Genomic DNA, 26,349 nt, shown 5'->3' with positions numbered 1-26,349 from the left:
ATGCTCTAATGATGTGTCACTTTATTTTTTACTTGGAGCTAGGATTAATTCTTTTGAAAAGTGTGAAGATAGTTCATGATTGATCTCAACAAGCTCATACATATCATCAAAATCATTAGAATTGTCATCATTAATAGGAACAACATTATTATCATCATCCATGTCATCATCTAAATTAATCATAATAGGATCTTTAACATGAAAAGAAATTGAGCCATTATTTTTCTTAAGCATCTTTAACTTTGGTGATTTGAGTTGAACTTTCTCCCTAGGGTTAGGCAAAGGTTGGACAAATGAGACTAAGTCAAAATTTGGTGACTTCACTGAGGAAATGTTTTGGCAAGCAATTTCGTAAGCCTTGGCATGACATTTTTGTCAGTTTTCTCTTGTAAAATGATTTCTTTTAATTTTACTCAATACTTGTGAAGGTTGAGGATCAATCGACATATGCTTCTTTTCTTTAGCTTTAGAGGAGGAATGGAAGGAGCCTTACTAGGTTGAGAGATGCAAGATGTTAGGTGTTTTCCTTTGTAATATGTGGGAGGTTGGACCGCAACATATAGAGGAAGAATAGAAGGATTAGGAAGAAGTCTAGGTTTGGAATGAAGAGGACGACTATCCATGGGTGAAGGGTCTCTAGGTTTACTTAAGGCTGATATGATGTCATTTTTATATTTTTGATAAGATAGAAAAATAATATCATTTCAAGGGTTTAAAGGTTCAGGTTGTTTAGGCCAAAAGTAATCAGGGTAAAATTCCCACGCTTCGTTGTGGGTTGGTAAAGGCTATGATTAATCATGATAATATGGCCATTATGAGGAAACTTCAAAAATTTATGGATTGTAGAAGGAATAACTTTCATGGAAGAGACCCAAGGATGTCCCAACTATTCGATGTAGGAATTATAAAAAAGGTAATGTCTAAGCACTTAGTACCAACCTCAACAGGAAGAGTAGTAGGGCAAGAGAAACCATCATACACCTTGATCATAACATTAGATTTATCATATGTAACTTGTTACAATTGTTGAGTAAAAATATATTCTATAATATCATTCACCATACATACAGGATCAATGAGCACCCCTCATGAAAGTTTATCTTTAATCTTTGTTGTAATGTATAATGGTCCATCAAGTGCAACAATAGTCTCACTAGGATCAAAGGTGGTGCATAATTATGGTTTATGTTTAGGTTTTTCAATGAGTTTCACAACATTATTGGATTGTACACCAAATTCATTGGAAAATATTGCAAGTGGCTTAGACTCAACAACATTGGTAGAGTTGGAAGGCAAAGGATTTGTGAAGATTTGGAGGGGCTCTAGATTTGTTCCCTTTATCATTCACGCCATCTATAGGTATACTATTGTTATCAATAAGGTCTTGAATCTTATACCTAAGCTTATAACACTTCTCAGTATCATGGCCCACATGATGACAGTATTGAAAAAAGGCTTTGTGGTCAAAGGAAGGTGTTAGAGGCTTAGAGGTATCTATAGGTTTGATGGGAGGAAGGTACAACACATTATCATTAATCAACCTCAACACGTTATTTTCTAAAGTATTTGGATAAAGGGGCCACAACTTCTGTTGTGGTTGCCGCTTGTGTGTTGATGTTGTTGGAAGATCTATCATTTATCTTGATGAAACATTTTTGTGTTTGTTGAATTTTGGAAAGGATTGTTGAGTGCTCTCATTCTTATCAACTAGATTCATTGAAGGAGATTATTCAGATTGGCTCACTTGAAGCTGATAGTTATGAAGCACTGCACACAATTTTGTGAAAGAGGTAAGTTCAAAAAATAGAAGCTTATCTCTAATATCCTCTTACAAATTAGTAATGAAAATTATTTGAACATCATGATCAGGCCTAGGACAAGCAATTCATGAATACAAATATTTATATCTACCAATAAAATCAATCCCTTTTTCTTTAAATTCTTTCTTACAATGAATCAAATCAATCAAAGTAATTTTAGGACCAATGTTATTTTAAAAATGTTGAATGGAAGCATTAGCCAATTGTTGAAAAGAAGTGATGGAATAACGAGGCAAAGAACAATACCATTGCAAAGCTTTATCTTTAAAGGTTCGAGCAAACAATTTTTCCATGAGTCATTGATCATGACTACACAAGGTTCGAAATGCCTTCACATGAGTTAAGGGGTCACCTTTTCCATTGTATAGCTCTAATTGAGGGATCTCAACATTCTTAGGAGCAACTGCACAGACAATCTCATCAAATAGTGGGCTTGCTACATCATAAGTGGGAACATTGAACTTGGATTGGGTTAAAGAAGCCAATTGTTGTTGCAAGGATGAAACACTTTAAGCTAGGTTAATGATAGTGGCTTCATTGGATGAATCAGAATTGGACATATTGGATAGTGATGGAGTAGTAATGTTATTGTAGGTATTTGGAAGTTGAGAATAAGGAGAGGGAACATTATGATATGTTGGTATAAGAGATCGTTGGGAAACAAATGGAAGACTCGCTGAAGGAGCTATGTAAGAGTATGAAATCATAGGATTGCCTCCACGACTAACATGTGTAGGATTAACATTTTGGGTAGAGGTAGTCATGATAGGAGATGTATATGTAGGCACACTAGACAAGGATGTAGTCATAGGAATGGAATGCTCAACTTGACTAGTAAGATGAGAATAACGAAGAGATTTGGCACAAATTTTGATAGGTATAATATTTTTATCAACAATATGGGAAATGTCACATAACACTTCCATAAAGGAGATTACCTTACTATTTGAGTGTTCTTGGCCCATCCATTGTTGAAGACTGTCAAAATCCATGTCAAGATTCCCTAATTGAGCACTAGTAACCATAGTTAGTGATTTATCATCTTCATCATGATAAGTGTGAGGTGAATGGGGCTCCATGATATTAGGTATATCATGTGTTGGATTAAAGGAAGTTCCAACACTCACATGCAATAGGTAGTCAACTCGAGCTCCATATCCTTGGTATTTAAAGTTTGGGAAGCCCTAAGTCTATAAATTCTTCTCACTGGAATATTTGATGTAGGACTAAGGGTAACAAAACTCATGCACAAATAAGGAAATGCAAGGATTTGAAATCACAAATTTTTTGATATTGCAACTTATATGTATGATTAAACAATGCCTCTTTTTTGTTAAATGATTGATTAACTAATGAATTAACCAATGTTAATATGAATTTAAACACAAGATACTTCTAGATCTGAAAATCATATGTAATAAAAATCATATCTAAGCATATAATTTGAAAATTATGTAACCCATAAAGTAATTTTAACAAAATATCTAGGGTTTTGTCAATTAACCTTTAAATTGATGTGATTTAAGTGCATGAATGAAATGTAAATTGAAATAAATCTCTGAAAAATCAAATATGCAAAAAAATATAGAAATAAGCACAAGTTATGATGGGTTCACCAAATAAGTTTGGTGTGAAAATTAGGGTTTCACCACTTGGAATGATAACGCTGCTATTTTTTCTTGAAACCACCACACATTAAGGAGGGAATTGAATTTGATTGATCCAATCCTAAAAGGATTGAATAAAAATCAAATTAATCATCCTCCTTATTTGTGTTGAAATTGAATTTGAATTAGATTCAAATTACATAATGCTATATCTAGGTCAAACAATGAGGAATTGACATAAAGTAGCAATAACAAAATGTTCCAGATGTCATGCAGAGCTATAAACATAGATATGAGGATGGAAAATAGATCAGAACTTGTGATAGAAAGTTTGGGCAAAATTGTTGGGGCCAGGGGGAGGAGGTTGTCCTAGTCCTCCAAATATTGAGACAAACAAACTTGATTTTTTTCGGATCAAGATGATGCATAGAATCCACTGTCAAAAATTTCTAGGATCAAGGGGAGCCAATCGTCCTAGTCCTCCACTTTTTGTGCCTTCAAAAGTTGTGTCTGATTGTTATTGTCTACTCTGCCAAACACCTCATTCGTAGCTCATGAGAACATTCCCTGCACACAAAAAAGAAGGAAATAGGTATGTTGATGGGGTTTGCCTTAGGCCAAACCCCGGTTAAGAAATTAAACTTGAAATTGAAACAATAATTTAAATAGAATTGAATTAGAATGAGTTCCTTTTGAGGGAAAGGCTAGATCTAATCTAAAAATGCTTGAAATTAAACTTGATACCTTGATGAAGCTTTCTTAAATCTTCACACAAGGGCTTATGATGTCATGTATAACCTCTTCATAGAATGTATATCATGGATACTTGATATTAAATGCTTGAACTTGACTTAACCTCTCCTTCAATGCTTGATGAATGTTTGAATGGTTTCTCACATAGAATTGAATTTGCAAAAGTGTAATTGAGATCTTGATAGAGGTTCCTTATGGTTCTCCAACAGTTACCAAATAAGGGGGATAGGCTTCCTTTTATACCTAACTATGCATTAAATGATTGAATTTTTAGAGCAGGTTGACTTGAAGCCAAATTTATTGCCCACACAAAGTGACCATTGTGAGGTCCTATTTTGGATCCTGATAGAGAGGACTAGGGCACCCAGGGCGTCCTAATCCTATCAATAAGGACTCAAAATTTGACAAAGACCATATAATGAGTTAAAAATGTAGATTTCAAGAGGGTGTGAGCAAACTCAAAGAAGGCACTAAGCATTGAAGGTCATAATGCTAAGGTGAGGGCTAGGTGAGGATGAATTTGTAGAGGGATACAATTTATGATGCTACACTATTAAAATGTATAAATATATTATAATGTAATTGAGCGAATTTTTTAAATGACATTATTTGTTCTACTAGATTCTTGAAAGGGTTCTAGATTTGGGAAGGTAGAAAATGATGAATAAAATCCTACATCACCTATATAAGTTAGTGTTGAGTGGATTAAGGGAATTATGTTTAGAATTTAAAATTGTTTCATTTCCAGACTACTTAATAAATGTTACAATGGGCTTTGCATTGTAGATATTGTTTTCTCCATCTTGTAAAATGTCAAGATATCATGGTGATGGGAAAGAGAGTTTGGGTTTTGTTGCAAGGGGGTTGTCGTTCCCCTTTCTGCAAATATTTGCTACAAAAGGGTTGTTGCTAACCTTATTTATAAAAAAAAAAAATTTATCTTCTATAGAGGTGGAGTTTAAGGAAGGATTTGTTAGCTTATTGATATATCGCGAAGGTTATGGGAGTCTTTCAAAACCCATTTCTTATGTTGTTTTTTTTCTAATTTGATCTATTTGGTGGCTTAGGCCTTTCATTGTAATAGCAACATTTCTTATGTTTTCTAGCTTATGATTTGTTGTTAGTTGGCTTCAATTTGCCTATGTGTTATCTTCTTACAACATTCTACTAATGGGTTTCAAATTCCAGCAAAATCCACTTGTACAGAGTTTCAAGTCCCTTCAAAACTTGTTTTACCCTTTATCAAAAACATTCATAATCACTTATTTATATTCATAAGCACAATGCTCGAGTTGATTCACCTTCCCTTCCATTGTTTGTTTACTAATGGACATGCACATTAGATATATCATGCATGAGCATATAGGTATGATAGCTTGTCAAATATTCACTTAGTCCATTAGCTTACATCATGCATGTTGTCACATATTTCTAGATCAGTTGTGATGAGTTGGACTTCTTCAATGGAGTAGCATGGGGATGTTTTGTACTTTATGGTAGGGTAAATATCACCACAATGATGTTCTCTCTCCTCTTTCTCTTTGCAAATTTTGAGTATGATTTAAAGAACTTGTATCTATAATGCAAAGTGCATGCCAAAAATGTGGTCTTCAACCTGCAAGAAGAAAAACACTTCAAACACACCAATGAAGCATTGCATTAGAGTTAGAAATTATAAACAAGTTAGTGGATTTAAAACTCCTAAAATCATCTCATTGTCCTCTATCTCTAAAGATCTTCAAGATTCAAGGTCGCCCTCACTTGGAAGAGCACTTGATCTCTTAGATGACAACCTAGAGAACGAGATTTTAGTGATGTGCTAAGATCAAAATGGATGCAACTAAGATCTTAGCTAAGATGAGATGATGGATGAAGATAGGATGCAAGATGTAAGACTAGATGATTAAGATGTTATGTATTTCAAATTGTAGATTAGATTATGCTAGATGAGTTAATTAAACTAGATGAGTATAAAATAGTATGAGATGATATGCAACTAACTAGATGATATGCTAAAATAAAGCTAAAACACTAATGCTAATGCTAAATGGCTTGGATGCTTGAAGATGGCTTGAATGCTTGAAGATGACAAGATGAGCTCCTTAACCTGCAAAATGACTATAATTTAGATGCACACGATTGAGATATGAATTGAAGGATTATCAATCCATGTGAGATTTTCATCCCAATCCTATGTTGACAAGTGTCACCATGAGATTGCTTGAGAGGAGAGGGAGGAGGCATTAAATGCTTTAGAAGACTTGATGGTTAATCTCATGTGGGCAAATTCATGGAATAAAGCTTTTATCCAATGAATAAAGATATTGTCAAATGGACAAAATCTTGTGCAAAGCTCAATGTGTTGAAAATGTGAAGTTTTGTAAGAGCATTAAAAGCTCTTTGGAGACCTTGGAGGTTAACTTGTTGGAAGTTAGATAACCTTCAAGACTTTTGTGAGAGTCCTACAAATTTGGGGAACTCAACAAAGTTAGCTTGTTGAAAAGATAAAACTTTAAATGCATTTAGAAGACTTTCTTCCAAAATTAGAAGTGACTTCCCCAAAATTTAGGGATGTGACCATGATAGAAGAATCAGACTAATTAAATGGGTTTTGAGAGGTTCTAGAAGAATGCTTAGGAAGTTAATGGAAAATGTAGGAGAATGCAAGTGGAAGAAATAGAAATTTTTAATTAAAATAAAAAGATTTGTTTCAACTAAAATGAATGCAACTTGCATTTGGATAGATATTTAAATAAATATTAATTTATTTAAATGTGAATGTGAATTTTGGATTTTATTTAAATAAATCTTGGGGGATAAAGCATTAAATGCTTGAAGACTTTGAGGGAAACCATTAAAGGTTTGAGAAGACTCTAGAAGGAAGCCATTAAAGGCTTGAAGACTTTAAGGGAAGTCATTAAAGGTTTCAAGTGGGTGGGGATAAATAAGATTTTAAATAAATAATTTATTTATTTAAAATTGTGGTGCAACTTGCATTTTTAGGAAAATGCAAGTGGGTGGAGAAAAATAGGATTTTTTAGATAAAATAAAAGATTTATTTTAGCTAAAAGGAGATGCAACTTGCATATGTTGTAAAATGCAAGTGAGGTGAGGGAAATAGGGATTTTTAATTAAATGCAAATTTAATTAAATGGGAAAGGGGATTTTAATTAAATGTTGAATTTGATTAAAATGGAAAGGGGATTTTAATTAAATGTTGAATTTGATTAAAATGGCTAGAAGGGGATATTTAATTAACTGTTGAATTTAATTAAAATGGCTAGAAGGGGATATTTAATTAAATGTTGAATTTGATTAAAATGGCTAAAAAGGGATATTTAATTAAATGTTAAATTTACTTAAAATGTCTTAGATAGAACAAAAGGGGGAATTAATTAAATTTTTAATTTGATTAATGGTTGATTAGAAGAAAAGGGATATTGATTAAACCTTAGTTTAGTCAATGGGCGGATTACGGTAATTAAATAAATATAAATTCATTTAATTAGTTGTGCAAGTTTTAGGTGTCTACACAAAGTAATTTGAGTTTTACAGTTATGCCAAAGTTTTGTAAATGGATTTGTACTAGTATTAATAATAGTGCAAAATTACTTTATATAATAAAAAATAGTCAAGTGTTTGACCTTTTTTTATTTTGGTCAATATTATCTTTAATTATTCATTAATTTTCATATTTAGTTAAGTGATTAAATGGCCAAGTGCTATACTTTTCCTCTTAGATGTGTGTACACAAGGTAAGTGGAGTCACTCCTAAGCAAATAAAACTAACATATTTTATGATGAATGCGTATGAATTGGACATCTTCAAAGTTTGCTTTCAACCAATGTCGACATAAATTTAGTAACATTCTTAGGGATTTATAACACTACAAGTATGGCTATTAGAGAAATAAGTATAATTATTTGTTTTTGTTTATTTATCATGTTGTAAAGACCTTGGAGAATAACCCACTTAACCTTACAGAGCCTAAAAATGAAGGTTATTTTACCCACTCGCAAGCATTGGTCCATTCATGCCAATGCCTAATCATAAATTGCCATGACCCCAAATTGATACCCCCAATTGGTGACGTACATTCCTTGATCAATACATATATTTGAAGAAGTTGTCTTACTACAGTAAGACTTCACAATTTTTTGTAGGCAAATCATGGTCATTATAAGATCATGGTTTCCTTATTATGATTGTGGTTTATTTATCATGCAAATTGTGGTTTCTTTATTCCTCACCTTCTTCCCTTTTCTTAATAATAATCATTCCCAATTGATTGATAAAAAATAAAATAAACAAGGAGGGGCGGATTGTTAGTGAATTGATGCAATTAGCATCCAAATAGACTCTCCACCATTGATCACATCCATGAAGAGAAGTCTCCACCCTACACACCAAATGGAGGGATATAAATGAAATGTGCCAACTTCCAAGAATGGACATCGAAGACATTCAAAATTTGATATTTCTTAAGACACTGATCCTTGGGTAGTTTGTCTTATTATTTTAGTGTGGGATGGATTTTTTGTGAAACCATTAAGTGTTGCATCAATTTTTATATATCTATTTGTGCATATCAATATCTATATGTCTATTTCTGCATATTTATATACTGTCAAGATATGATGATTCAAATATGTCATAGTGAATATAAACAAACTATTGTACTCTGCAATTAATTCATGTAAAATGTATATCTTCATATATTCTGAGTGTTTTTAGCCATGATAGAGGGAGAGAGGATTACAAGTAGGGGAATAGTGTTATGTTTATCTTCTATGTACACCACCTCATCGTATATGACTAGGGAGTCCCATGAGGCCAAAGGGGTACAAAGGATACTGCCTTTGGGCTTAGAAAGGATAGAATTCCATGACACCCTATTGTGAATGCCCTTCATTCTCTTTATCATGGTGAATGAATGCAATAATGAATCTTAAACATGAGAAGAAGGATAGGAGTGGAAAGATTGAGGGGAATGGTTATAGGACACCTCACTAGGTATTTCACCTCATATGGATGGCATGGGAAATATGAGGCCAACGGGGCTAAGGTCTACCCTTGGGCCTAGGTAAGATGATCTCTAGGGCACCCTATCGAGTCACCATATATTTGCCCTTCTATGATTGAGCCTTCTCAAATATGATTTAAGCATCTTGTGATTACATATACATATATATTAAGGAGGAAGAATTCTCTCAAGGTGATGAAATCCTAGAGAAGCAAATAAGTGATGCAGGAGCACCGGTGTAGTTCTTACCAGTTGAGGTAGTTAGCAATGGAATTGCTTGGAGATTGTGGCATTCCTTCATGTTTGAGAGTTTAGCGTTGTGGATTTGGATTTATTCCCTTGAGTTCGGTGTCTTTATCGTGTTCGAGATTCATGGCATTTGGATGTGATCCCGGTGAGATATCGATTCCGGTATTGGCCCGGCTGATATGTTCTTATCGGTTAGTCTTGCAGAGTGTTGAGCGAAATTGAATCGGATTGCGGTTGATTTTCGTGACTTGCAGATCATTGATTTATGTTTCTTGTGCCTTGTGTGATGTTCCTGGAGAACCACGTGATGTTTTGTGCATTGGAAGTTGTTCTTAATTATTTGAGCCAACTTGTTATTGTTTACACGTTTCATGAACCAGTTGGTCTTTGGGACGACTTGATCAAGTTATTATTATTTGTGGATGGTATAAATAAAAGTTTTGCGAATCATTTGAGGGGACAGAAGATAGGAGATAGAGGACAGAGTTTAGAGATCGAGCGAAGATGTAGATCCGATGAGATTCTGGTCCGGTGGACTGAAGCCGGAAGGGCTGGGGTCTGGATTAGGGTTGGACCAACAAATTGTTACCGGAGGCCGATTTGATGTGTAGATGAAATGCAAATCTTATAATTGTGTTGTAAGCATTATTTGTATCCTGGACTGCGATCCATCACATACCATATGTAATTCACTAAATTGTAATGAGAGTTGTTCATATTGTTTACAGGTTGTGTATTATGTGATGTTACTTTGTTCTTTCTGCTTTATCTGGTGTTGTATTACCGGTTACCAGTATATCTTGCATGGTGTTTGTGTTAGGCTGCAAGGATGGGATGTCCTTCATTGGATCTCCCTACCTTGACTGCATCAATAAGCCTACTCCACCTCGCTAAATTGTAGCTTTGGTGAGCCAGAAGATACATGCAAACTACTTTACTACCCAAACCTAAAACGGAGTTTTACTGGATAGAAGGTTTGTCAAACTACCAAACTCAAAAATAAAAGTCACAAATACTCTCTAGAGGTCTCTGCACAGTCTTTGTCCAAGGACACACACACGGTTTGAAGACAACAACATGGTGTTCTAACATCCACATCTGAATTTAATTTCCAATTCTGTGGTTTATATCTTAGTTTCAGTTTTGCATTTATCTGTTATTTCAATCTATATAATCACTTTCATTCATCTCTCTAGCTTAGTTCATCATTATTGCGCATTTAGCTCACTTCCCTTTCATAGAAGCAAAGGAATGGAAACCCTAAGAGTATTCTTTGACTCTCTTTCACAAAAGTTAGTCAAAATGAATCACTTCCTTAGGCTCTTTCATATTCCAATGTATGGAGGAAAGTGGGGTTAGGTCCTAAACTACCCGATCCCATTTTTCACCATCACAAGTTCTAATATGTTTGAAGATAGTTAAGGGCATTATGTCACTTTTCATCAAGCATATCTAGCTCATGCAGCGTGGCGACCCAATACTCTTCCTCTGGAATGAGATGTAATTGTGATTTTCTTATTAAGATGTAATGGTGATTTTCTAACTCTAGAAGGCTTGTTCTACCCAATGTTGCAATTTCAGTTCCATAACAAATGACAGAGCAATATGCTGGAAAGAGAACCATGAGATTCAAAAAGCAAGATCCACATCAAATTTTTCCACCTTCTTTAGTATCTTCAAACATTGATAACATCAGAGATACAAAGATGGGACATGTGGACCTTGAATATTTTTTCAAAAGGGTCAAAGAGCTACCTCAATACTATAAGATGGAGTCCACCATTAACAGTGGTATTCATTTGGTTTCATATTTTCCTATGTCTGCACAAAATCTAAATTTTGTGCTTGCAGTGGTCAACCATTTTGATCTTGAGAGAAGAAGTGTCAAAGGTGCAGATGGTAAAAAGATTATCAAGTTGGATGAAGATTTCCTTGACATTATCTTCAAATGTTTGAACATTGATAGATATGATAACATAGACATGCATACAACTCAAGCCTAGTATGAGAAACACTTGGACAAGTGTCAAAGAAATATGAATGATAACTAGTTGAATGGTGTAGGAGCACCCTTCCAAACTCTTTCTCTTTCTTTTTTTGTTGGTGTTATTCTTCTTATGAAGCCATTGTACATGAATAAGAGCCATGAGCTCCTGTGTGCTAGACTAGGTCCTAGTTAGGGTCCTAGTGGAGATCTTAGGGGTCATGAGTCAAGATTGTGATTTTCTTGAAAAAAGAGGGTATGTGTGTCCTTGAAGTGTTTAGGGGTCCTTTATAACATGGTGGTGTCCTTATGCTAGCCCAATGTGGGTCTAGGAGTCATAAAAAGCAACATTGGGAAAGCTGCTCAAAAGTTGCAAAAGTTGCATGACAACTTTTAAAAGTTGTCAAGCAACTTTTCCACCAAGATGTCAAGTTCTTTAGGTTAGCATGGAAAACCCTAGTTTGGGCACATAGACCAAGGTATAGTTAGTATAAGTACTTTCAAACCCTAAATTCATGGGTTGGATGTCAGACATTGTACGGCCCTAGCAAAGAGATCAGACTAAGACTGTAAAATTGTTACCAGTCAGTTTGAATGAAGAAAACAAGCAAGTTAATGGATTGAGAAACATCCAAATCTGTGTGGAATGTTTGTCATGGTGTAAATACTTTCATTTCAATTAATTAGTTTAGGTTTTTACTTGCAGAGTGAGTGTGTTTGTAAATAGTTTGTAAACTGTCTTCTTACTATCCAGTTTTGGACAGGATTGTGTAAATGAAGTCTTAACTCCATTCCCCGTTGTGGAACCACCATGAAACCATGGGGAATGAGAGTGCAGACCTTGTATCATACTTCAAAACAAGCAGGGCCCTTGAAAATGTAGGAAGGCCAAGCAAAGACCTACTCCTAGGCGAGACTGGACAGTGCCCGGTTAGGAGAGGTTAGATTGCAGAGGTCTTGGAGAGCAAGGTTGGACAGAGGAGAGTACATCCTTTGGAGGAAGTGTAGAGGAGTGTTTGAAGCATCATTGGTGTGAAGGAGGAGCCTCCACCAATCCAAACAAGGTGGCTAAAACTCAAAACCTTCACTGTGACCCAGGCAGACTACAAAACCCTCACAAAACCCCAAAATTCACCCTAGGCTTTGTACGGCCACTTGGAGGTTTTAAAACCTAGAAAATCCTTGAGCCCTTGCCAATTGAATGGCAGTCTTTTTGGGAGTTAGGGTTGTTTGTGCATAATTTGTGAGAGGGAGCCCTAGAAGACCGGTTAGGAGGCCTAATTGGTCCTAATCCTTGTAGCCCTATTTTGTAAGCAAAAACACAAAACAGTGAAATCGGTAGAAAGGATGAAGGTAGTAACTTCTTGGGGGAACATGGAGGGATGTAAAACATGGTTTAAGACCTGATTTAACCTTGCTAAGACCTTGGAAAGTGTGAAGAAAACCTTAGCCCTTATTAGCCATAGTAAGGGGTTTGAGTCTCATGAGTAGGTGAGACCTTAGGAGCAGCAAAGCAACTCATTGGTGGGTGGATTGGGCAAGGTCAGGGGATTCCTCAAGCAAAGGAATTCCTAGAGACCCTAGGGTCTGAGGGGAACACCAAGTGATCCAAGAAAGGATCCAAGAGCATAGACTAGGCTAGTCTATCCCAAACCCCATCCCATCATTGAAGACTCCAAGGCCCACCATTGTTAGATGGCCTAAGACCTTCCATCACAATGACTTCATTGAGGAAGTTCATGATTTGGTTACTCTTCTCGGAAGAGTAAGGGGTCTTCCTGTCTCAAACACATACCATGAATGGATGTATCTATACATTCATGTCATCAGGAAGAACAAGGAAAAATATACTGGGGTAAACAAATATGTGATGCACTATGTGATCAACTCATCAAGGTACCTACTACTTTGAAGTTTTATATGACTTCATACTTGGTGTATGTTTCAACTTCAATGAGACACTTTCTAGGTTTGTTCACAGAGGGAGATAGAAGACAAGTTCTATTTCATGAGTACTACTCTCATCTTGTTCTAAAGAATAGCTTGCATCATTTTAGAAGAGTCATTGATGCTTTCTTCTATCATTACAAATGTATGCTTGACAAAGACCTTCAAAAGAAGAGTGTATCAGATGAAGCTTGGGATGTGGTCAACCAGTATGGATGTATGTCCCTATAGTTTCCTACTTTCATCTACCTTAGGGTAGGGTGTTTTGATGATAAACCCTTCATGCTTCCAATATATCCTTCAGATAAAATCATTCTCATGGATTTATCTCAACAGATGGTCATAGTTCATGAACGGCAATCAAGTTCTCACAAGCCTAGTTTCAAATTCACCTTGAGCATTGGAAGGTATTCTATTTCTTCTATTTACATATCCAAGGCAATGGATGAATAAAAAAGAATAGTCACAATTAAATTCTTCAAAGCCAGGAAAGAATTTAATTATAGGGGGATGAAAAATAAGTCAAAGAAGAGCTATACTCATGTGCACCGCATAGAGGATATTTGGGTAGATTGCAGAACTAAAGAAGATATTAGAGGACCTGACTTCTATTGTCTTACTCTTGAGCAAAATGAAAATCTTAATCTTGCAGATATCCCTGAAGGATTGAAAGATGATGGAAATGTTTTGGATGCAATGTATGTGGATAAAAAGCTTGCAAAGACACCATTGCCACTCATTTAATGGTCTTAGAAAGAAGTGACTTCCATTAAAACTAGATTTTAGAACATCCTTGTACATAATAATTTTTGGTTGTCTCGGAAAGGGATTCAATTGAAGCCATTTGATATTGGTTCAAAGGATGATACAGTTAGACCTATTGGAAATAGTTCGGAGCTTAGAACTAAGAATTGGAAAGATCTTATAGCTTCACAAAAGGCTCCAAAATACAAATTTACTATGGGTAAAAGTAAAGGCAAAAATCAAGGTGAGTCTTCTACTGAAGCTACTCAACAAGCAAGAGAGTCAGAAGAAGGAGAATTAGAAGATGAACCTATTGATGAAGAATAATTTGAGGAAGAACTACCAAATGAGGAATAAGAAGAAGAATATGATGAGGAAAGATTGCCAAGAACTCCTAAAGATCCTGAACATGAGGATACAAAAGGATCTACTCCTCAGGTAAAATGTCTTGTTCTAGCTACTGAACCCTCACAAGTTTCCACTTTTGAGTTTGCACCATTTGGTTCTACTATTTCATATACTCTAGTAGCAACTAGTGTGGTTGTCCATTCTATTCCATCTTCTACCACCAATGAGTCGACCCTAGATACTCCATAGGATAACATTGAAAATGTGTTTTCTTCCTTCCCAAACTTGTCTAAAGTATCTACTACCATGCTTGACGACTTTCACAAATTCATGTCAAAGGTGGCTCAAAACCCAAATGTTTCTACGACACTTGCTATTGTGACTTCTACTCCACCTATTGTAGCCACTACCACACAAGGACAAAAAACTACATCCCCAACATTGGTTGCAAGAGTTGAAGATGATTCTTCCTTGCCACCTTAGTTGCTTTCAAACACTTCAAAGAGGAAGAAACAAGCCATCTCCCCAAACTACTTCAACTTCAGATAGTTGGTTCTAATAAAGCCTAAAACTACAAAGAAAGCTAAGACTCTTTCTCGAATCAAGGTGGACAAGACCAAAAACAAGTATGATGAGATTGTTGTGCCTCCTCCAAACATAAACATTATAAAGTTCAACACATAGACTATGTCATCAATAGGATTGAGCTAGGAGAACAAACTCATGAAGATACTATAGAAGATGCTCAATTAGCTTTTGATACACTTGAGGCTAGATATAATGAAGATAAAATCAAAAAGGACAAATTTAAGGCACAAGTGGAGTAACTCACCATGGTGCTGACAAAGATAACAAACTCTTTAGAAATAATTGAGCCATTAACCTCATCAATTGATGAAAAAGTGATGAAGCAAGTAGAACGTGTCACTTCACGGAGCAGGGCAGATGGTGAATGGATGGATAGAATATTGAGTCGAGGAACACATATCCTAAGCTCTGCAGCCACAGTGATTAATAGTTTGGAGAGTGTAAAGTCTAAAGTGGATAAAACACTCGATCTTCTTTCATAGGAATTGGAAACATAGGAGAAGAACTTTGATGCTTGGTTGAAGATAAAAGACATTGATTTACAGGTCTTGGTTGACAATGGAGGGCTTCCCACTCACTACATGTACATTGAGTATCAGGAGGCACTGGAACATCATATGAACACCCTGAAACTACTCATTAAAGATATGTGGAAGGTAATAGAAAATTGGGCAAAGATTTTAGGCAGAATAATATAAGCAGCAAAGAATTAAACACAATAAAATAGTATGTGCTTCTTCATTCTTTCATTCAAATACATTTACATATATATAGGATTTTTATTTCCTACATTATAGGAAACCTCTCCCCTAATTAGATGATTTTTTCTAACAACTCACTTCCCTATAATCTCTTGTACAAAAAACCATACTAAAAATATAATAGTCTAACAATAATACAAATTTGTTTGTCAACAACTTTATATCTAATCTAAATACTAATGTGAACATTATTTTCTAACAAAAGGCACAGAATGAGTGTGTAGATAAGAAGGAAATTGTAGGGAAAACATCAAAGTTTCCATGTACACTCCTAGATGAAAATCAAGGGATTCTTCATGTAGATGTAATCATCAAGGAATTCAGTTTACTAGTTAGTGCAAAAGTTTATAAGGAGGACTTTTCCATATCCTCAATTGATAAACTAGTAGATTTGCAAGTCGTCTTGGTCAACTTAGGATCTCTCCTAAAGAAACACAAGAAATGCTATGTTTTTTTGGGAGATTCCATCACTCAAGTAAAATTCATCACCAACCATACTGATGTAGAGTGGATAGACTCTCCCAATAGGTTTGCTTACTCTTGATGTCTCTTCAAGTTGTCTCTTGAACCATCCAATGGTTCCACACTTTCCAACCCTCCAAGGGTTGTAGAGCCCACTCTTATTGACCTTCCCAAGGTCCTTAGACTAAGGTGACCACCTTGTTTTTTGGGAGTGTCCTACACTCCTTAATAGAGACCTTCCTTCCCAACACCTTCTCACGCCTTAACCAAGAGCCAACCCCCTCTACTATAGGATCTTCACTCACACAAGACCAATACCCTTAGGGATGATTTTCCTAACTTTTCCAACCCTATCCCTTCCTTTAAGACATTGGAGTTTACTGATTCCAAGCTTTAGGGCCGATCTTCTCTTTTAGGCCTACTAGGACACCTAGTACAATTAGCCCTACCGGCGAGGTATTTTGCAGTTATCTGTCAGAAGTCCTGAACACCCCTATGAAATCTTTATCTTTTCAGATACCCATTTGGAATCTTCATACAATATCTCAAAATTGGACCTGGTTTTTGTCTCTAACCTTCCTAACCCTTACTAGGCCTAATTCCCTCCTTTTAAGCCTACAAAATAGGAATTTGCTTGAATGTCTTCACCAGTCCAATTGCTTGAGGAATATGGTGATTTTTTTAGGTTTGTACATCCATGAGGATGACCAATGCAAAATTTACTCAATCCCATTCATCGGATTTACCCATCTAGAGCATGATGTCCATTATCCCCATTGCTTGCCAACTCAACGTGTCAAGCCTAGGGTATGGTGGCAAATCTGAAGTTGAGCCTTCCCTGTCTTTAAAAAAAAAAAAACATAATATACAAGGCCACCTAACATTCCAAAAGGCTTCAGTACATAAATCCACCATGGAATGCTAGGTAGGGGCCATAGAGTCCTCAAACCCTGGTTTTTTGGTCTTTAGAACCTGCCTGCACCAAAATGCCAAAAAAAAGGCAACCTACAACACTTCAAAACTTCAAACCACCAACAAATGAAAGATATGACACTGCACTATTAGTCCATGCCTTGGTATGGGCTTGGGAGACCGTACAGGCCGTACAAAACCAGTCAAGAACAACAATACTCGCTGAAAACTCAAAGGAAAGGCTAAACTTGTTCTTCTTGATTCAATTATTCAACCAAAACCATTATCATCAGTCTTCCCAAGAATTATATCGGCCTTGGGTTGGTTACAAATTCTTTTAACTAAAAATGACAACCAACTAGTTGTTGGTGTATGAAAATTGCAAATGTTGCAACTTTTTACATAGGTGAGCAACTTTGCTCAAATCCAACCTAGGTAACTTCCAAATGATTCAAATGACCTTAAAAACCTCTAAAAAATATCAAACCAACCTATTCTAACTCAATAACAACTTATTCTACTAGGTGCTCTACCTAGCACCCTTAAGAGCTCATATGCCAAAATTGGCCAAATAGTAACTCTTAGGGTCCTTACAAACATTTGAGCACTTATTCAAAGACCTCTTGACCTTATTACAAACCAAAACAACATGATTCCAATCTCCTGGAATCAACACACCAAAAATTGGCTAAGTGCCCCTACACCATGCTCTAGGGGTAAGAAGAACTCAAGTCTCTTGAGTGGATAAGGCTTGAATAGTGGTACCATGTTGTAATATATCTCTCTCTAACATCCATGTAGCCTCTGACTCTAGTAGTCATGTCCATTTGATCAGATAGTCTTTATAGACTCCTTTCCTAGTCCATTTCAAAATCTTAGAATCCAAAATGCATTCCAATGTGACCGGTTGACTTGGAGGTAAATCTTGTAACCAGTCTACATCTTCAACAGCAGAAGTTTCTTCTTGATTTGTAGATGACTGAGACCCCTTTTATGGATGCAAATCACATACATTGAAGGTTAGTGAGATGCCCAAGTTTGGAGGTAACTCTAACTCATAGGCATTATTGCCAAACTTATGCATTGCCCTAAGAGGTCTAATCTTCTTCATGCATAGCTTACTAGGTTGTCCCTTGGGTAGTCTCTCCTTCCTCAAGTAGGTCAACACTAGATCACCAACCTTGTAGTGTACTTCTCTTCTTGTTTTATCTGCTAGTGCCTTGTACTTCTCATTGTGTTGTTGCAATGTCTTCTTTACCTGCTCATGTATCTCTTTTATATTCTCTGCAAAGTTTTCACCTTGTGCACTCTATGGTCCATAGAACTGAGATCTCTAAGCTCTAAGATTCCCCTAGGATGACATCCATATACTATCTCAAAGGGACTTTGGCCTGTGCTCCTGTTAACTGAGTCATTGTAGGCATACTCTGCTTGAACCAATACTAGATCCCAAGCTTGTCCATGTTGTTTGGTGAGACATCTCAACAAGTTACCTAAGGATCTATTAACTACTTCAGTTTGACCATCTGATTGTGGATGGTATGTTGAGGAAAATGAAAGTTTTGTTCCTAGTTTCTTCCATAAGGTTCGCCAAAAGTGGCTTACAAACTTAGTGTCTCTATCACTCACAATGCTAAGTGGTAAGCCATGAATCCTCATAACCTCTTTGAAGAATAACCCTGGTATGTAGGAGGCATCATTAGTGCATTTTCAAGGCACAAAGTGTGTCATCTTGCTGAATCTATCCACTATGACAAAAACATTGTCATACCCTCTTGGAGTCCCAGGCAAACTAAGAACAAAGTCCATGCTCAAACATTCCCAAGGTCTGGTTGGTATGGCCAATGGCTGATATAAACCTACATTGTTGGAGGTTCCTTTAGCTCTCTGACATATAGGACATTTCTCCACAAACCTTCTAACATCTGACTAAAGTTTAGGCCAATGATAGAACCATCCAACCTTCTCTAAGGTATTGTCAAGACCAAAATGTCCTCCTAAGCTTCCTTGATGCTTCTCCTTGATGACATTGTCTCTCATATTGCACTGTGGTATGCAAAGTAAGTGTCCTTTAAACAAAAGGCCTTCCTACAACATAAAATCAAAATATGCAATATGGCAAATATTAGCAAACTTGGTGCAAACATCATAGGCTTCACCAAAATCCTTGTCACCTTGGTATAGGTCTTTGAGATCACTTGACCCCACACTTTGGAGCTACACTTCTTGAATGGTAAGAACCCTTCTACTTAAGGCATCTGCTACCTTATTGGTGACTCCTTTCTTGTGTTTGATGGAAAAAGTATAGGCTTGCAAGTGCTCAACTCATTTGATGTGTCTTTGGTGTAACTTCTCCTGTCCATTCAAAAAGTTAAGTGCATGGTTATCGGTATAGACTATGAATTCCTTAGGGAGCAGATAATGTCGCCATTTCTTAAGTGCTTGTACCATGGCATACAACTCTAGGTCATAGGTAGAATACTTTTGTTTTGCCTCATTGAGCTTCTTAGAGAAAAATGCTACTGAATGACCTTCTTGACTCAAAACTGCTCCTATTGCCATCTTGCTAGCATCACACTCCACAGTAAAGAGCTAATTGAAATCAGGGAGCCTAAGATAAAGTAGTTCTGCTACTTTTTGTTTCAACAAATCAAACCCCTTGTTTTCTACACTAGTCCACTTAAAATGACATTTCATTCCACCTTTGATGGTGTCCAATATAGATGCACATACATGGCTAAACCCTCTAATAAAATTCCTATAGAAAGAAGCTAATCCATGAAAACTTCTCACATCTCCTATTGACTTAGGAGTAGGCCAATTAACTATTGCATCTACTTTTTCTGGATCCATTTTCAAACAACCTTGAGAAACTACAAAACCAAGATATAGTAGTTTAGTTTTGAAGAACTCACATTTGTCTAAGTTGATCATCAACTTTTCTTAATGTAGCTTGCTCAAGACCTGATCCAAATGTCTGATATGCTCCTCCCTTAACCTGCTAAAAATCAGAATGTCATCAAGATAAACAATCACAAATTTACCAATAAACTCAGCAAGCACTTCATTCATGAGTCTCATGAAGGTGCTAGGTGCATTTGTGAGCCCAAAGAGCATCACCAATCATTTATAGAGCCCCTCATTGGTCTTAAAGGTTGTTTTCCACTCATCTCCAGGTCTGATCCTTATTTGATGATAACCTGATTTCAAATCCACATTTGAAAAGTAACAAGCTCCACCTAGGTAGTCCATTAGGTCCTCAATTCTTGGCATTGGAAACTGGTATCTGATTGCAATCTTGTTTATGGCCCTTGAGTCAGTGCACATTCTCCATTTTCAATCTTTCTTAGGTACCAAAATAGTAGGTATTGCACATGGGCTTAAACTCTTCTTTATCAACCCCTTATCTAGCAACTCCTACACTTGTTTTGTTATTTCCTCATTTTGAGTAGGTGTCATTTTGTAAGTAGCTTTGTTTGGCAAGGTAGCTCCGGGTATGAGGTCTATCTGATGGTTCACATCTCTGTATGGGGGTAAGGTATCTGGTATCTCATTTACAACAATGTTTTTGTACCGGTCCAACAAGGTCTTCACTTCTTGAGGTATCACCGGTTTGGGTTTAGTCTTTGCCTCTTCTTTTGGTTTCACTATAATGGCACATCATTGGTTCCCTTCATGCTTCAACACATTTAGGAACTCTTTCCCACTAAGAAACATAACACTTGAACCTACGTGTCTTTCTTCTCCTTGATCAACCAAAGGATCCATTTGGAACTTCCTTCCTTCCTTGGTGATAACATAAGAATTCTTCTCCCCATCGTGTATGGCTTTGACATCATATTGCCAAGGGCGTCCAAGAAACAAATGGCATGCATCCATGGGTAGTATATTACATAGTACTCTGTCCTTATACCCTCCAATTTCAAAGTCTACCCAAGCTTGCTCATCAACTAACACATGTTGTCCTTTACTCAACCAAGATACCTTATAGGGATTGGTGTGTGGCAACCTTTTCAACTTGAGTTTGTCTACCATCTCAACTGGTACAATGTTCTCAGTAGACCCTGAATCCACTATGACCTTACAAATCTTACCATGTGATCTTCAAGTGGTTTTAAAAAGTGTCTTTCTTTGAGTAGATTATTTGGCCTGCGGTACCTTCAAAAAGGTTCTTCTTAGCATCAGATTCTCTCCATCTAGAACTGGTCCATCTTTGTTGATTGGTGAGGTAACACTTTGATTGTCTTCCTCCTGCACCAATTGAGTTCTCCTTTCACCTACATAAGAACTTGAAGTCTTCTCAGGACATTGGTTCATAGTGTGGCCCACTTGATGACAATGAAAGCATTTACCAGTGAAGATTGTGGGTCCTCTTCCTTGAGTGTCAAATCTGCCTCTAAAGTTGCTTCTTCCTCTAGAGTTGCCTCTAAACTAACCACTCTTGTTGAAGTTATCCCCACTATTTTCAGATTGATTGCCTTCTTCATTCTTGCCAGAGTTATGACCTCTTCAAAAGGTGCCTCTTCCTTTGAATCCTCTACCACCTCTACCTCGTTGATTGAACTGACCTTTCCTCTTGATCTTGTTCTCTTCTCTCAAATACAATTGAAAACACTTATGGACTGTCTCAGGTGCCATCATGCTGATTTCATCTTGAATGTTTTGTCTAAGGCCATTCAGGTACCTTGCTACCTTCTCCACTTCTTCCTCTTGCTTCCTTGCTCTTAGAGTTAGTTTGTTGAACTCCTCTGTGTAAGCACTCACATCCATTTCTCTTTGCTTCAAACTCATCAACTTCTTGTGCATCTGCACCTCATAATCTAGGGGTAGGAATTGAGTTTTAATTTTGATCTTCATTCTCTCCCAGGAGTTGATCTTCTTCCTCCCAGTTTGTTCCATTTATTCTTGCATCATGTTCCACCACACTAGAGTTGATCCTTTCAACTTTGTCTTAGCCATATTGACCCTCTTTTCTTGTGCAACCTCCTTGTATTCAAAATGATTGTTCAAAGCTTCTATCCAATCCAATAACTATTCTCCATTTAGACTTCCACTATAGATCGGTAAACCATCTAGACTATCTTTGTTGAGTGATTTAAGGGAATCCAAAAAGATTTGTTGATCTTTCTCCAACTCTTTTTCTGTCACCACTCCTATCACATTTGCATCTTCATCATTAGTTTCATCACCCCACTCTGTGATCTTGCCCTTACCTTTCTTGGTGTCTTGCTCTTGGGCTTCACTAAGCATGTCTTGGAACAACTTCCTAATCTCCTCTTGACTCATTGCCTTAGGTTCATGTTGTTGGCTTCTGAATCTACCTCTTGGTCTAACATACACCACTTTGTTCAATCAAGTGGCTCTTATACCAATCTGATGTAGAGTGGATAGACTCTCCGAATAGGTTTCCTTACTCTTGATGCCTCTTCAAGTTGTCTCTTGAACCATCTAGTGGTTCCACACTTTCCAACCCTCCAAGGGTTGTAGAGCCCACTCTTACTGACCTTCCCAAGGTCCTTAGACTAGGGTGACCACCTCTTATTTTGGGAGTGTCCTACACTCCTTAATAAAGACCTTCCTTCCCAACACCTTCTCACTCCTTAACTAAGAGCCAACCCCCTCTACTATAGGATCTTCACTCACACAAGACCAACACCCTTAGGGATGATTTGCCTTACTTTTCCAACCCTATCCCTTCCTTTAGGACATTGGAGTTTACCGATTTGAAGCTTTAGGGCCGATCAGCTCTTTTAGGCCTACTAGGAGACCTAGTACAATTAGCCCTATCGACGAGGTATTTTGCAATTATCTGTCAGAAGTGTTGAACACACCTATGAAATATTTAGCTTTTCAGATACCCATTTGGAATCTTCATACAATATCTCAAAACTGGACATGGATTTAGTCTCTAACCTTCCTAACCCTTACTAGGCCTAATTCCCTCCTTTTAAGCCTACAAAATAGGAATTTGCTTGAATGTCTCCGCCAATCCAATTGCTCAAGAAATCTGGTGATTTTTTTAGGTCTGTACATCCATGAGGATGACCAATCCAACCTTGACTCAATCCCATTCATCGGATTTACCCATCTAGGGCCTGTTGTCCATTATCCCCAATGCTTGCCAACTCAATGTGCCAAGCCTAGGGTATGGTGACAAATCTAAAGTTGAGCCTTCCCTATCTTAAAACCAAAAAAAAAACATAATATACAAGGCCACCTAACATTCCATAAGGCTTCAATACAGAAATCCACCATGGAATGCTAGGTAGGGGCCATAGAGTCCTCAAACCCTGGTTTTTTGGTCTTTAGAACCCGCCTGCACCAAAATGTCAATAACTTGCAACCTACAACACTTCAAAACTTCAAACCACCAACAAATGAAAGATATGACACTGCATTATTAGTCCATGCCTTGTTCTGGGCTTGGAAGTCAATACAGGCCATACAAAACCAGTCAAGAACAACAATACTCGCTGAAAACTCAGATTTGGAAAGGCTAAACTTGCTCTTCTTGATTCAATTCTTCAACCAAAACCATTCTCATCAGTCTTCACAAGCCTTATATTGGCCTTGGGCTGGCTACAAATGCTTTTAACTGAAAATGACAACCAACTAGTCGTTGGTGTATGAAAAGTGCAAATGTTGCAAAGTTGCTATGAGCAACTTTTGTAACTTTTACAACTTTTTACATAGATGAGCAACTTTGCTCAAATCCAACCTAGGTCACTTCTAAATGATTCAAATGACCTTAAAAACCTCTAAACAATATCAAACCAACCTATTCTAACTCAATAACAACTTATTCTACTAAGCGCTCTACCTGGCACCCTTAAGAGCTCATATGCCAAAATTGGCCAAACAGTAACTCTTAGGGTCCTTACAAACATTTGAGCACTTATTCAAAGACCTCTTGACTTTATTACAAACCAAAACAACATGATTCCAATCTCCTAGAATCAACACACCAAAAATTGGCTAAGTGCCCCTGCACCACATACTCAAGGTGTCGATGAGTTCCAGATGAAATTTGTTCTACAAAAATTTGAAGAATTCCTAAAACAAGATCAAAATAAATAAGAAGTGTCATAGGACACTTAGTTAATTTTCATGCTTTCCAATTTAAATGCATTTTTATAGTTGACAATCGACACTTCAAGTGTCATTTTGTATATACATTTTTGCACGTAGGATTGCACAAGTCCTAAGTCAAACAACACTGTTTTGAAAAAAATCATAGTTAGTTGTTCTTTTCCTATTTTTTCTCATAGCCCCTCACCTATATATATATGAGGGTGCTCGTTGTCAATAATGATCTTTTAGCATTGCAACAGAACTATGTCGAGTTGTGTAGCATCTTGAGACTTTGTGCTTATTTTGTACAAGTGTATAAAGGATCAGTTTTCACTTCAATCTTTGTGTTGAAGCATTATTTCATATAAATTCAGTGTTCTTATGTCAATACAATTATATGACCTTGAATTTATTTGAAGTTAATAGTTATTGTTGCAAGTTTTTAAAGAGATTTTGAATTTGATATATGCAAGTCTTTGAACTACAATATCAAGTTAAGTAATTGAAATACAAAGTCAAGAGAGGGGAAATTATGATAAGTCTTTGAGTTGCAAGTTTTCTCTCTCATATGTTTTAGGTGGTATTATTAAGAAATATGGGCAAGGATACACAGAGAAGCTGCTAATATTTTACACACAGAATCACTCATTTTTCATTCAAATGCTTTACATATATATAGGAATTTAATCTCCTACATTATAGGAAACTTTTAAAACAACTGCCTAAATATATTTGAGTTGTTTTAACAACTCAACACACACGAACCACTAATGCATTTACCTATAAACAAACCTTATGACTATCAATAGTATTAAGTTGTTTGACAACAACTTAATATTATTACTTTTATTCATTATCCATAATAACTATGCGAGTTATTTTATTTAACTCGCTTTACCTCACACACTCTATTTGAACACTAATTCCCAACACCCCCCCTTAGTGTGAACATGGGGTGAAAGTACAACACAATACTACACTTAGTAGCTCACCAAAACACTATACGATAAGAGTAGGGACAAACACATCTACCCATGGATCCAAGGATAAGGACTAACACATCTATCCAAGGTCTTGCATTTTGGATAGGGACAAACACATCTACCCAAAAACAAGGTCATGAATAGGGACATACACTTCTGCTCACAACAATTATGATTGCGGACAAACACATCCAATCATAATTACCAACTCTTATGACTAGGGACAAACAAATCCATTCACAAATAACCAACAATAGTTATTGGGGACAAACACATCCAACCACTTACATCATCTTGTGAATGGGGACAAACACATCCATCCACAACTTACAAAGCTTGAAAACCAAGTCTTTATTGTCATGTATGCAGCACCATTTGAGATCATTGCCACTGTAATCACAAATGATATGAGAAGGTTGTTGCTGCCACCTGGAAACCAATATTAGCTTTAGTCATTTTGGCACAAGTTGTTTTGTCACTAATGCAGTTTCACAACCCCGTCACTAATGACTGACGAGAGGTTGCTCATCCTCCAGTTAGTTTGCTACTTAGTGAATTTTCCTTTTGAGGCTCATGATGGATGAGAGAAAACATATATCCCCCACTGATGTGAACTATTTACAAAGAATGTCGGATACCACCGATTATGCACTCTGATTACAACTGAGACAACTACTCCATCTCACGTACAGATTGGAACATGATGCCCATAGATTTTCTATTACCACGGCTTTCACTACACCAATAAAACTGAATAACAAAGATTAAATATTAGACTCTGGTTGTCAGTTTGATATGCAACTCCCTCTAGCCATCCAAATTTGGGAACATCGTATTTAATACCACCTCTTTATTTTTATGCCTTCCACTAGTGTCGAATAAATTTTTCAATACATACAGCTTTTGGATACCAACTATCTCATCCTCAACAGTCTCACAGGGTATTCAAATGGCACCAAATCTGATCAGAGATTATTATTGACTGTTATCTATAGAATCACCATCGACCAAAGAAACGTTGACTCGTCACTCAATCCGCAGGCAATTGAAGAGTCAACGAGGTCGGCCCACAAACTGAAGACAAGACGGAATTTTC

Source organism: Cryptomeria japonica, chromosome 6 (assembly GCF_030272615.1).
Source record: "Cryptomeria japonica chromosome 6, Sugi_1.0, whole genome shotgun sequence".
Taxonomy (NCBI): domain Eukaryota; kingdom Viridiplantae; phylum Streptophyta; class Pinopsida; order Cupressales; family Cupressaceae; genus Cryptomeria; species Cryptomeria japonica.
The sequence above is the reverse complement of the archived record's forward strand: the minus strand, read 5'-3'. Positions refer to the sequence as shown.